A 12866-nucleotide genomic window follows, 5' to 3' on the forward strand; every position below is an offset into this window, starting at 1 on the left:
GGTGATGTCTCTGCTTTTTAAGATGCTGTCTAGGTTTGTCATTGCTTTTCTCCCAAGAAGCAGGCGTCTTTTAATTCCGTGACTGCTGTCACCATCTGCAGTGATCAAGGAGCCCAAGAAAGTAAAATCTCTCACTGCCTCCATTTCTTTCCCTTCTATTTGCCAGGAGGTGATGGGACCAGTGGCCATGATCTTGGTTTTTTTTGATGTTGAGCTTCAGACCATAATTTGCACTCTCCTCTTTCACCCTCATTAAAAGGTTCTTTAATTCCTCCTCACCTCTAGCATACACTCTAGCATAGCATCTCTAGCATACACTGTCTTAACTAAGCTTATTTCTTACACCTGGAAACCTGTGACCCTCCAGACAGAGTTGGGACTCCAGTTCCCATCAGCCTCCACCAGTACAGTGGATGGGACTTTTATTTATTTATTTTATGTAGAAAGATTTGTAGACTGCTTAATCACATAACTCTCTAATTGTAGAACACAGCTAAAGTCCACTAAACTGTTAACAAAGCTAATCTAAGTAAAGTGATCATCAATAAAGCACATATAAAACCAGTAAATCTATCTATCTATCTATCTATCTAGCCAGAATACCCTCCCAAAGTCAATGGGCAGGGAGTTTCAAAGTATAGGTGCTGCAGCTGCACAGAAATATCAATGCCTTGTAAACACAGGTGGAAATTATATGATACTAGTAAAAGTGCAAGTACTGCTGGAGTGGCTGATAAGGCAAACACAGGCCAAGGTGATCCCTTGTGTGAACTGGTTCCAAGCTGTTGAGGATTTTAGATACCAATACAGAAATCTTGAACTTGGTCCAGTAACAAGTTGGCAGCCAGGGCAGATCTACGAGCTCAGAAGTGCAATAAATGATCTTGCTCCTGTCACAATTTTACTGCAGCATTTCATACTGCAGCTTCTGGAAAGGGAAGCCCCTCACCAAGTGTTGTTGTAAACCATGTTGATATTTTTTTTATTTAAAAAAATGATATAGTGGCACAGAAATATTTTAATAACTAAACAGAGTGTGTCGCAATAGTCCAGTCTTGAAGCGACCAACTGAGGCCAAGCTATTCCAGTCTACAAATAGATCCAGCAGTACCTGCTCCTTCAGAAGAAGTGCAGTCCCATGTAGGCTAGACAATTAGCCAATTTCTTGGACATGAGAACTACTCAAGCCCAGAGCCTCTGTCTTGCCAGGTTTCAAGCTCAGTTTATTAGTTTATTTTCCCACTTTCAGGGGCCGGCATAGCCCCTTCTGATTCAGAATCTTGCAGAGAAATAGAACTGAGTGTCATCAGAATAATGATGGCACCTTGCCCCAAATCACCCAATGACTACACTTAATGGCTTCATGTAGATGTTAAATAATTTGGGGGATAAAATACAGTTGTGCCCTGTGGTACTCCGTAGAATATTTGCCAGGGAACAGAGCAGCAATTTCCCAGCGCTAGTCTCCTGACTCATTGTTGGGAGTACAATGGCAGCTAAAGAGGATGTTTCCCATCTCCAACCACATAAAAGGATTTGCAGCACTCTTTCTCTTGCTCATTCATGGGTCCCTGCCCTAATCTGCAGCATAGAAAGGTTCTTGACCTACTTGTCATTAGCATCAACCCACCCGAAAGTATTTTAATACATAACAGCAAAATTACAAAATATTAGTCATATCCACCAATTGAGAAAGGATATACCGTAATCAAACTCTCGCTGTATTTTTTGAACAATAACCCACTTACTTCCCATTCATGAATACAGAGAAAACAGACGTTGAATGCTAGAGCACTAGATGGAGTGGGTTATGGAAAACATATTTGTTGTAAATAAAGTAAACACAAATGAAATGAAGAGAGAAGTGGATGAACATCACAAATAGGTTCTGAACAGTTCCGTGTTCCCTACTAAATGGAGTTCAAGAACAGTGACTGGGCCCCTAGGAAAACATATAATTCTGCACCCTGTGAAGAACTGATTTTGTAGACAGCTGACAAGAGTCCCCAGGAGTATGCACCATGGGAAGTGAGCTAAATACTACTGTACACAGAAGAGAAACAAAGACAAATAACTAAGTCAGATAGTGCCAAATATACAGACAAAAGAATCACTTGTGTGCGTCACTTTTTATAACATTGGAAACTAAATAAAAAAACCCAAAATGCCACATTGATGCATATTCATATTCTAAAGGTATTTACAGATAACTTTACAAATTTTTATACATATTTTCATAATTAATGCCTTCTGGTCAGCTTTTAAGTTAAGGGCATCATGAACCCTCAGAGGATCGTAAGGCTGTAGTTGGTGCCACCCCTTGGCTCTTTACCCCAATGTAGTACAAATTCATATTTGGCTCCTTCTTAGGAGAAAAATTAAAAGACCATGTGTGCACATTACAGTCATATGCCCTGAATTTCTGGAGAATGAAACAGGGTTTCCATTCATTTCTCTATGGATCATCAAGAAGAACAGTTAATGCATGTATGGAAGGGGGCAACCTGGGCAAAGAAGCAATTTGCAAATTAGGTTGTAAATGCTTATGCATACCGTACTTACTTACTTGGGAGAAAGCACCATTGAACTCAGTGGGGCTTCCATCTGAGTAAGCACATACAGACCTGGGCTCTTACGATATTTAGATAACGATGGTGATCATTACAATCAATGGGAAATAACTGCAGCTTAGAATTCCTACATACATAGTAGGTTGATCATGGGATTTGAAGTGTCCTCACTGGCCTGTCATGGTAAGCTTATGGCTCATGGCTTATGGCTTACCATGAACATGCAGATTGGTCCTTTGCAAGCGGGAGCAACAAACCACAATCCTTAACATTCGAACATGGTTTCTTTCAAAGAAGCAAGCCACTAACAGGAAGCCAAGAACAATCATTGGCTCCAGAACACTTTCTACTCAGAGAGAAACTGATCACCACCCCTGTTTTGGGCTTCCGCATGGCCACTATTTTCAGATGGATTCAACCAGCAAATTCAGGTTGGACAATTATACCTTATCTGGAGATCTGGTGCAACAAATTCACCCCCCCCGTCCTAATTGGACTTTTTGTGATAAGAAAAGTGGCAGAGAAACACACTGGAAAGTGTGGGATACTACTTTATTTGAGTCAGTGCCATCTAACCCTGCAAGCAAATCAAAGAGAATGCTCATTAAACAGTGAATGTTGTCAGCACTCCCTGCAAACAAGTCAGGATGAATGGTCAATAAACAGGTGGTCTGGAAGTGCCTAAGTGTAGGGTTGTGGTTTGTTGCTTTTGCTTGTGCTGGGGGTGGAGCAAAGCTGGAGTGATCTCCTCGTTCAAGGCAAACTATTAACCGTGGCTTCCCATGGCAAACTGTCCCACTGTAAGTGCAAAGCGCAATGTTGTGTCCCAGTTGTAGCTCCCCACTGCTACTGCCCCACAACCTGGTGCTTTTTGAGGAAAGTGTGTCTGTCTGTCTGTCTGTCTGTCTGTCTGTGTGAAATAACCACTAGCACATGCAGGTACACTATGGTTGCATTAGTCCAAAAATACTGGCTGTATTCTGGAAAAAAAACCTCCCCCCACTTCACACACATTCAATTATTTCATGCCTTAAACATTAGATATTTGTTTTTTAAAAATTATTTAAAAAGAAAAAAAGTTACAATTTACAAGTGTCCATAAAAGTGAATAATTAAAAGAAAATTCAAGATAATCTAACAGGAATCCACCTAACAACAATGATAAGAAAAATGAGTCGGTGGCTGATCTATTCAGTCCCACGTTGGCAGAGGAATCCACAGTCCAGGTTAAGTGCATGTTGCGTCTCTTCTGTGAGACGGTCTTGCAAGGCTGGTGCTTCCTTTGAACAGGTTGATTCCTCAGCAAAATGTTGCTAAAAGTCATGTACAGCTCCATCAGTGCTCATTACTTATTTCGACCTGAAATGAGAATATACAAGTTACTGAGGGGAGGAGAGAAAGGAGGCTGTTTTCTATATTCCATGAGCTCTGTGATGTTGTCGGTGCGTCAACAAACAATGGCAAACATTTTATTCAGGCTAATCTCCGCAGGATCATTTTATCACTTACGCTTTTCAAATTCAGGTTGTGTTTACATTTCAAGTGTTAGGACTAGGTTATGTTGATGTTAACCATGTTATTATTGTATCTGAGTACTGTTCTGTGTTTTAATCAATTTCTGAAAGCATTACAGGGGTTTTTACAATTAAGGGAGCAATTCTATACCCATTTGCCTTGGAAAAAGCCCCACTGAACTCAACAGGACTCATTTCTGCGAAGACACATAGAGTCTTCCACTGTTAAGTGAGAGACAAATGTGATAAATGAAATAACAACATTGAGAGTGCTTTTCTGATAATATGGGGTATAACCATAAGTATTTGTTTCACCAAAATTGAATGGGTGTATTAAAATGTTCAAGAAAAAGAGGATATATTAGAACTTCAAATTGCTGCTTCGGGTGCCCTTGCAGATGTAAAACTTTAGTTCTTTTGTTTTGTAAACTTCTAGTTCTTTGGTTAAAAATGTTATTTTGGGTCATTAAAAGTAAAGCTGTTGCTCAGCCAAAGAAGATTTGTTAATTGTATGAGTTGGTTTGATCAATTAGTTGACTGACCACTTAATTAGTTAACACTGCAGAAATGTGCACATAGGTGGCTAACAGACTGAGTTATGAATCAGAAAGCCCCAATCTGAATCTCATCACTAAGCAGGCTTCGGCACAGTTATTCACCCTCAGCCCACCACTCCATCTGCAAAATACAAGATGCCAATACTAGCTTTCCCTACAGCTGTAAGTATTACAGGTAGATAAGGCATGTGAAAGGTTTTGATCACTTGTAAGCACCTATAGTTAAGCATCACCAGTGCTTTTTTCAGGGGGTATTCAAGGGTACACAGTACTGGTACTTCTTTTTGTTGTTAAAAAGTTTGACCCTTACTGTAACAGCTTCATGGTGAGTTCTGGCACCTATTTTTCCAGGGAAAAAAATCACTGGGCATTACTATACTAGAAAAGCAATAGTTCTGGAGATTTTTAGCCAATATTTCTGAACAGGGGTGGGGGAGATTTGGCCCACCAGGTCTCCCCATTTGGCCTCCCAGCCTATTTTGCCCAAGCCATAGAAATGATGCAAAAATAGGGCAAACCAAACTTACAGCTGGAAGAAAGGAGAAACTGAGAGAAACCAACCATTGATCCCTACTGGAGGTACACAGTGGGTAACTCTTGCAGAGAATGCAGAGTTAGATGCAGCATGGCAATTTTAACACAGCATTCAGCAACAGTCAATGTGACTCAGAAAAAGCTGTGCTTTGGCATGCCAATTGCCTAAGGGACATGAATAATACATAATATTCTGTGGGAGGGTACAGGAATGGATTCACCTTTCAACATCATGTTTCAGTCTGTCTGTTGCATAACCTTTATTCATTTTTAACTGAATAGTTTATTTGTTCTTAATGGATCGTCATCTGCTCCGAGGCTTTGGGATAGGGAGCAGCAGAAACCTATGCGAATAACTCGGCAGCAAGAATGCCGAGAAATAAAACAAAATCTAAAGGCGCACAAGTGCTTTCAGGTTTGAATGAAAGTTAGAAAATGCCGTTCTTTCCCCCCAGCTCTGAGCATGAAAGAGAGTGGAGTTTTTCACAATTTGGATAGTGAAAGGCCCATTAGTTCTGAACGCAGCAGCTTTCCTGGCCCATTTGCAACAGATACTGATACCAATTATCTTATTGTGAATCCAAGTGGGCAGCCTGCCACACCGCAGACAGATCAGCATCGAGAAACTAGGGGATGGCACAGTTCACTGCCTACCCAAATTGTTTTCTGCAGCTTAGCTTTTAATGGAAATTCACCTTGGTCATTGAAATTCTTCATTCTTTAGAGCCTATTTGCAGTCTTTGACTGCACAGGCACACAAGGTCCCTAGGAAAATTTGTTTTCGTATTCTCTCTCCCCAGGGAAAACCAGCAGCAATGAGAACCAGGTCAAGCTATTTGTCCATCAAGCCCCAGTACTACTCTATACCCTCCAACATTTCTCCAATGAAAATAAGGATGTCCTATTTAATAATAATAATAATAATAATAATAATAATAATAATAATCAACCCATTTAACTGGGTGGCTTCCAACACATATTGAAACATAAAAAACATTAAATGTTTAAAAGCTTCCCTATACAGGGCTGCCTTCAGATGTCTTCTCAAGGTTGTGGAGTTACTTGTCTCCTTGGCTCAGGGGTTGCATAACTCCATACCCGCAAACATTTCTCTGATGAAAATAGGGACACCTTAAGAAAAAGTGGGCCATTCTGGGATCAAATCAGAAACCAGGATGGCTCCTGCAAATCTGGGACTGTCCTTGGAAAATAGGGACACTTGGAGGGTCTGCTATTGTACCCAGCCTGGCATTGGGGTCTCAGGTGGAGATTCAGATAAATTTTTTAACATGTTTTAAACTGTATATACTAAAGAATAAATGCTGAAGCTACTGTCATTTATTCTTTTAACATCTTTTAACTTGCTCATTATTGCTGAATCAGAACAAACAACAGTCTGGATGAGCACTTACAGACAGAGGGAGATCTTTCTGCTGTCGCTATTGGGATTAACCAGGAGTGAGAAACTCTTGTCAATCTACTGCAAACCCCTGAAAATCACCCAGAGACCTTGATCTACTTTCTGCCCAGCGCATGAGACTCATGCCTTCCCTCATACCCACAGATGGATGCTGCTTTTTGGCCAATAGAAGCTACCAAAGTGGACTGCAGAGCCTCTTGCATCTGAACCAAGCCAATGAGGATTGATCACTGAAATGGCTGATGCCTGGGGCCAGTGTGTCTTGGGACGTTCTTACACAAAGCGCCGCGGCGGGGGGGGGGGGGGGAGAAGCTGCTACCAAAAAAACTATGGAGCATTCATTGGTAGATCGGATAGCAGTCAAATAATGTAAACTGACTCTGCCAACACATTTTAAATAGTTTTTGCACCTTGAGGGAGTTAGAGATAATGTTAGTAATCTCATGCCAAACCTATCTGAACAGCAGATTAAAATTTCAGTGTAGTTAGGAGGAGTAATGAGGTCCTTTTGTCCAATCTCTTAACTTACAAGCTTTGCAGGCTTTAACTCAAAATGTTCCAGGGGGTGGGGGTGGGGTTGTTGGTAGAATAAGTGTCAACAAGTCCACCTATGAAATCAACTGAAAATACAGTGTACCGTATATTCTGGTGTATAAGACGACTGGGAGTATAGGACGACCCCCAACTTTTTCCAGTTAAAATATAGCGTTTGGGATATACTCGCTGTATAAGAAATACAACCCGGCATATAAGACAACCCCCAACTTTTGAGAAGATTTTTCTGGGTTAAAAAATAGTCTTATACGCAGGAATATACAGTAGTTCAACATGAATTTGTGGAAATCAATTGTGTACACACTGTCTTAAAGTAAATGGAAAACCATGTAATATAAGAATAAATTTAATAATGGCTCTGCCTGCATACCTATATCTGAAGTATTCCAGATATTCTGTCACTCTCCCCAGTTCAGCTTTAACATGATATGCAGATATTGTTCTTGTTTATACAGATAATTGAGTTCCATTTTGAGAGATGTTGTAGGGAGGGTGTCCTTATAATCAGCCAGCTGAGGCATCCCCTTTTTTTGCCTACTTTACACTGTTCTGTCTGGGAAGCATATCAGCTTGCTAATATGATTGTTTGCATAAATTATTATTGGCACAGCTAGTGGGCACAACGTGGGCAGGGAGCGACTGCGGAACAGGACACTGAGAATATCTAAATCAAGTACAGCTATTATGTGTTGCGGCCATCAAAGCAAGCTTTAAAAAGACAGGTTTTTGTTTTGTTTTTTACATTTAAAGAGTTAATGTGTAGACAACATAAACCTTCATAAACTATCCAGTGAAATTGGCATCATTTGTTCCAAATATGGCATGGGAAAACCTACTTTATCTATCTCGTGCTAGGTTGATCTCTATAGGTGAAAGCTATTACAGGTTCTCAACATGATAAAAAATAGGCTTTGAATATCACAAATTCTGGGGATATAATCAGACGAAGACACAATCTCCTCTTCTATATAGTCTATAGAAGTTCAAACAGCCTATACATTGAGAAATAGTTTAGCTGCACTTGTACCTTCTTACTACAAAAAAAGCCCTGTGTGCAGCCCAGCTATTAAGCAATGTCTTGCGGAGTTGAAGAGAGGAGTTTTCCACAACCTGCAGATCACTGCTGGTTGCAGGAGAAACTAGTTGTTTTAGCTGCTACAGGCTGCAAAATAAGATTTATTTTCCAAGGGCAGCTGCTTTGTAGCTCTGCAGGAATCATAATAGCTGATATCTAAGTCACCTTAAATAATGAAGGTAACGCTGGAAGGAGCTGGTGCCAGAAGGAAGCAATAAAACAATGTAGGAATAAACAACAGTTGGCAACGGGTCTAAGATTGGCCTTTTGCTTCTTCCCCCTTGGTGCCATCAGCAGGCTAATGCTCTGAACCAGCAACTTTTTGTGCAGGAGAAATAAGACCACAAGAGTGGGTGGCACAACCTGCAGTTTCCTGCTATTTCCTATCCCTCTTGAAAATATCTGTATGGTTGATAGCTAGGGCTAAAGGTCTCCTTTCATTTGCTGGAAAAATATAGATGAGTATTAGGAGAATACAGATGAGTAGTGCAATGGGTCAACTGGCTTGCATGCACACAAAAAGCTCATACCTATGACAAACTTAGTTGGTCTCTAAGGTGCTACTGGAAGGATTTTTTTATTTTGTTTTGGCTTGGGAGAGTTAGAGAAGGATGACTGTGTCATGTGGACCCCATCATTAAATGTGGGGAGAGGAGGGATCACCTGGCATGGAAGCAGCTGTTTGCTATGAAGCAATTTTATTTGTATCTGCATCTGTTTTATTTGCTGTGGCCTGTGTTGTATTAACTGGGGTTAGCTAGCCATGTTTACAATAGAGAGATGTGATACAAGTCATTCAACAAAACAATATGTTCTCCACAAGGCAACAAAATGCTCTCAGCTCGCTTCTTCATAGAAGACAGAGCTTCAGGCTGCTCTTAGTTTTGGCTCTTGGTCCTAAAATAACGTTACCAGACATCCCCATTTCCTGGGGACAGTCCCAGGATTTACAAATCAGTCCCCATACAAAATCCATTGAAGTTGAAAAGTGTCCCCGGATTCATTGAACAAAAATATCTGGGAACCTTATCCTAAAAACCATAGTACATTATGTGGTATCAATGACTGAGGGCAGCCTATCCCTCTCACACACAAATTACCAGTTCCCAGAACCTCCCTCTTTCAGTATTTTGGCTGCCCTTTCACCTCCATCACAGATGTCCTCTGTATTGTAAATCCTCCTCCTCACCACTTGCCTCTTTGGTGGTCTCTGCAGCTTATAAAGAGGAAGTAGCTTTCCTGCTTGCTCCATGCCTCTGCTTTCTGAACCCCACTCCTCAAAAGTCCACCTGGGCTTCATTCCAGCCAGCTGGGAGCCAAGCTGTCTTATTGTCTTTCCCAGACTCATCCTCCTCCTCTTGAAACAACTAATACTAACAGTACAATCATATAATGTCTACTCAAAGGTAAGCCCAAATGAGTTTGATAGGATTTGTTCACAGGTGAGAATATAGGATAACAATCATGCTAATACAACAACTACTACTTCTTGAATCACTTTGGATAAACTTAACCCATGATAAGGTAGCATGCCTGTACACCGAACTGAATCATCATAGTTGCTGGGGGTTGGATCATCTGAGGTATAGAATGGGATAGCACTGTGCTGAAAACTGAACTACCAGTAGCTGAAGACAGAAACAGTCTAATGATTAAAAGAAAAATACTTTTCTGTTTGTTCAACTAATAGTTATCCTTTCTGAAGAAACTGTTTGCTGTTCTAAATTCTCAGGCTTTTCAGAAAATGCACCCACTGAGTGTTTCCAGACTGGAACACATGCATCTAATTTTTTTTTAAAAAAAGAATGTTTAAAAGTCTTTAAAATTTTGTTCCCCCCCCCATATTTTTTTTTGAAACATGCACACACTTTCCCAGCAAAAACTGTATTGTGTTCTCAGTGGAATATAATAGTGCCTTTTCTCACTTTCAGTGGCATTTTGGCTGAGATTTGAGACAGCACAAGGGCCTGTTGCCTTTAAAAATCCTTAGGCCCCAAAGAGCCACAGACTCAAGCTATCAAATCTGACAAAGAATCGTCCTGGGTGGCTGTGCAGTAAGCGCAAATAACCAGCTGCTTCTCTATCTCTATCTCTCCATGTCCACATCTATATATCTATATAAAAGATGCTCAAATATAATCATGACAAGTTGTCAGCCCAGTTCTGCATGAATCAGCAGCCCACTACCGCCACCCCAGACAAATATTCAGGTACCTTCTTTCATTCCCTCCCTCAGGCCTCAAATGAAAGCTGATATTCTCTTTCCCAGTTCTGTGTCCTAAACAGCAAAAGGCCCAAGAGAAAAGCCAAGCACTGCATGCTAATATGCTGAGAATGGCAAACTAATTCACTCTTAAGCAAAACAAAACAGACATATAAAATATCAGGGAGGAAATTTATCTAAACTGAATCCCAAGATCATTCACTGGTATATAATTAAGTTAATTTATGGTCAGGGCACGTCAGGTGTGGGCCTGATTAATTTACTCTATCATCTATTCTATTCCACACACAGCCTCATAATATGTAATTACCTCTCCACCAAGGATGCTGTAATAAAAGCCATGCTGCTGCTAAGGTGCGACTCTTGCGTGGCGGGAGCCAAGAGAGGCAAAGCCTCAAAATGATGCTTGACATGAAGAAATTCATTAAACAATACAATCTATCCAACCCTAAGTGGCATAGAAGAAAGTGATATATACTAGAACACAATGGGCTTACTGCATTCTTTAATAAACTAATACCCCTGAGCATCATTTTGAAGGGATGCCTCTATTTTAATTTTGTCGTCATCCTTGCTCCTGCCCCATCCCTTTCTTCCTCCAAGATAGTGGGAAACTCCTTCTAAAATTGGCAACTGGTAATCAAAAGCAAAGCCTGAAAATCGGAGGAAGGAAAAGTGACACTTAGCACAATGAGTGTTTTGGTTGATGGGGAGTATGGATGTTTGGGGAACAGGAAATGACCTGGTGGGGGCCTGAGAATTCATACAAAACTGCTGGACCAGCTTCAAGTGTTCTGCATGTGCCAAGTGCTCATAACAAGGTCTCTGGCCAATTAGATCATTTTCATTCATTGGAATTTTACAGATGCACAGCTATGCTAGTCGGTTGAAGCAAAAAGCAGCAGAGGGTCTTGTGACACCTTGTTAACCTTAAAGGCGCCACAATATTATTTGGCGAAACAATATGTTATGCTTAAGGCACAGCATGCAGCTCCATCTCCTGGTTTTATTTAATTAATTACAGGTGTGATTATTATCCATAGAGCAGCACACAGGTTGGTTTATTATCCTTTCCTATCCAGCTGTAATTGGAATGAAAATCACCCCCTTTGCTGTGCAGCTAGGAAGCTTAGGAAAAAATGGCTTCTAAGTAAAAAATATTCCCTCTGCAGAGTTCTATTCAGGTGATATTCCTGCGGTCTAAGGTGGCAACAGAAGGGTTAATTCACTTCCCCCTGCAACCTCCAGTGACATTTTCCCATTGTTCTGGAGGGACAGGGACCCTCTGGAATAGTGTGCAAGGTGACAATGAGGGCTGAGAGAGGAAACCAGCAAAGTCAACTCCCCCCATCAGGGGAATCTCTCTGCTGGACCAAACGTCTCCTTTTGCTGGATTGAAAGGAGTGTTGCCAAGGCAGGGTCTGGATTAGGCTGAATATAAATCATCCTCCCATTAGGGCACCAATCACGTATCCCTAATTGAATGGGAATTGCAACCTGAGATGCACTCTTGAGGAGTGTCTTGATAACTATGTACTCATGAACACACACTGATATGAATAAACATTTTTCAACTATACGTGCTGCATAGTTTTCTAGCTATTGTTCATCAGAAACCTTATGAATAAGTCAGTCAACTGCAATATATAGTAAACTTAAGTTCTGAAGCTAATTCATATGTTGTTTAAGGCAACTTACTATGGCTGCCCCCAGAAAATTAGTGGAACACAGGAGGTATGATGTAATGCCCTCCAGGTCCCCACAAGAAATGTCACACATGCCAGGAAAAGCACTACTTTTAGCTTCGTTTTGAATCGGGTTCACAAAAGCCAGTTATTTGCGACCATGCCTGCCTTCCACTGTACCTATCAGATTTTTTAACCTAATGGAACACCCACATAATACAAGGTGGGTGGGAAAATGTTCTGCTTCATAGGAATATGGACTTAAAAAGTAGTATCTCGGACACTCAATATGAAGGATACAGCTGGTGTGGAAGTGCCCAATGTCTGTTAGTGTGGAAGCTCTTTTCAAAATACTACCATGCTGTTTACTTCAAAACCATCCAGCCAAATCTAGCAATACTGTTTATAAGAACAATAGGTTTGATTTGGATGAGGTTAGTCTCACTGAAATCAACAGGAGAAGTTAATCATCACAAACAAGTCCTGTTGCTTTCACTGAGGCTAGTGTGCCTAACTTAGTCTGGATCCAACTTGTTCTTGTTAATGTGAATATATTCATGAAAATGCTTTTATTAATTACAAGTTATTCAGAAGAAGGGTGCATAATACCTAGCTGTATAAATATTGAATGAAGCAACTAAAAACAAACCTCACTTTATTTAGAATGTTAACAACAGATGGTGGGTATTCATGTGTAAATTCTGTATTATATTTCATTTAGTGCAGTCGAAT

The 12866-nt window shown here is 40.6% G+C and overlaps 1 protein-coding gene across 1 annotated transcript in view; it reads right to left on the bottom strand.

Annotated features, from left to right (window-relative positions):
* Nucleotides 1-2144: 2144 nt before the first annotated feature.
* NKAIN3 (sodium/potassium transporting ATPase interacting 3) overlaps nucleotides 2145-12866 on the bottom strand; it is a 203798-nt gene continuing 193076 nt past the window's right edge. Inside the window, exon 6 of the mRNA XM_035126230.2 lies at nucleotides 2145-3929. The gene's annotated coding sequence lies outside the window, so the exon portion shown is untranslated. The remainder of the gene's footprint in view (nucleotides 3930-12866) is intronic.

Source organism: Zootoca vivipara, chromosome 8, assembly GCF_963506605.1.
Source record: "Zootoca vivipara chromosome 8, rZooViv1.1, whole genome shotgun sequence".
Lineage (NCBI taxonomy): Eukaryota > Metazoa > Chordata > Lepidosauria > Squamata > Lacertidae > Zootoca > Zootoca vivipara.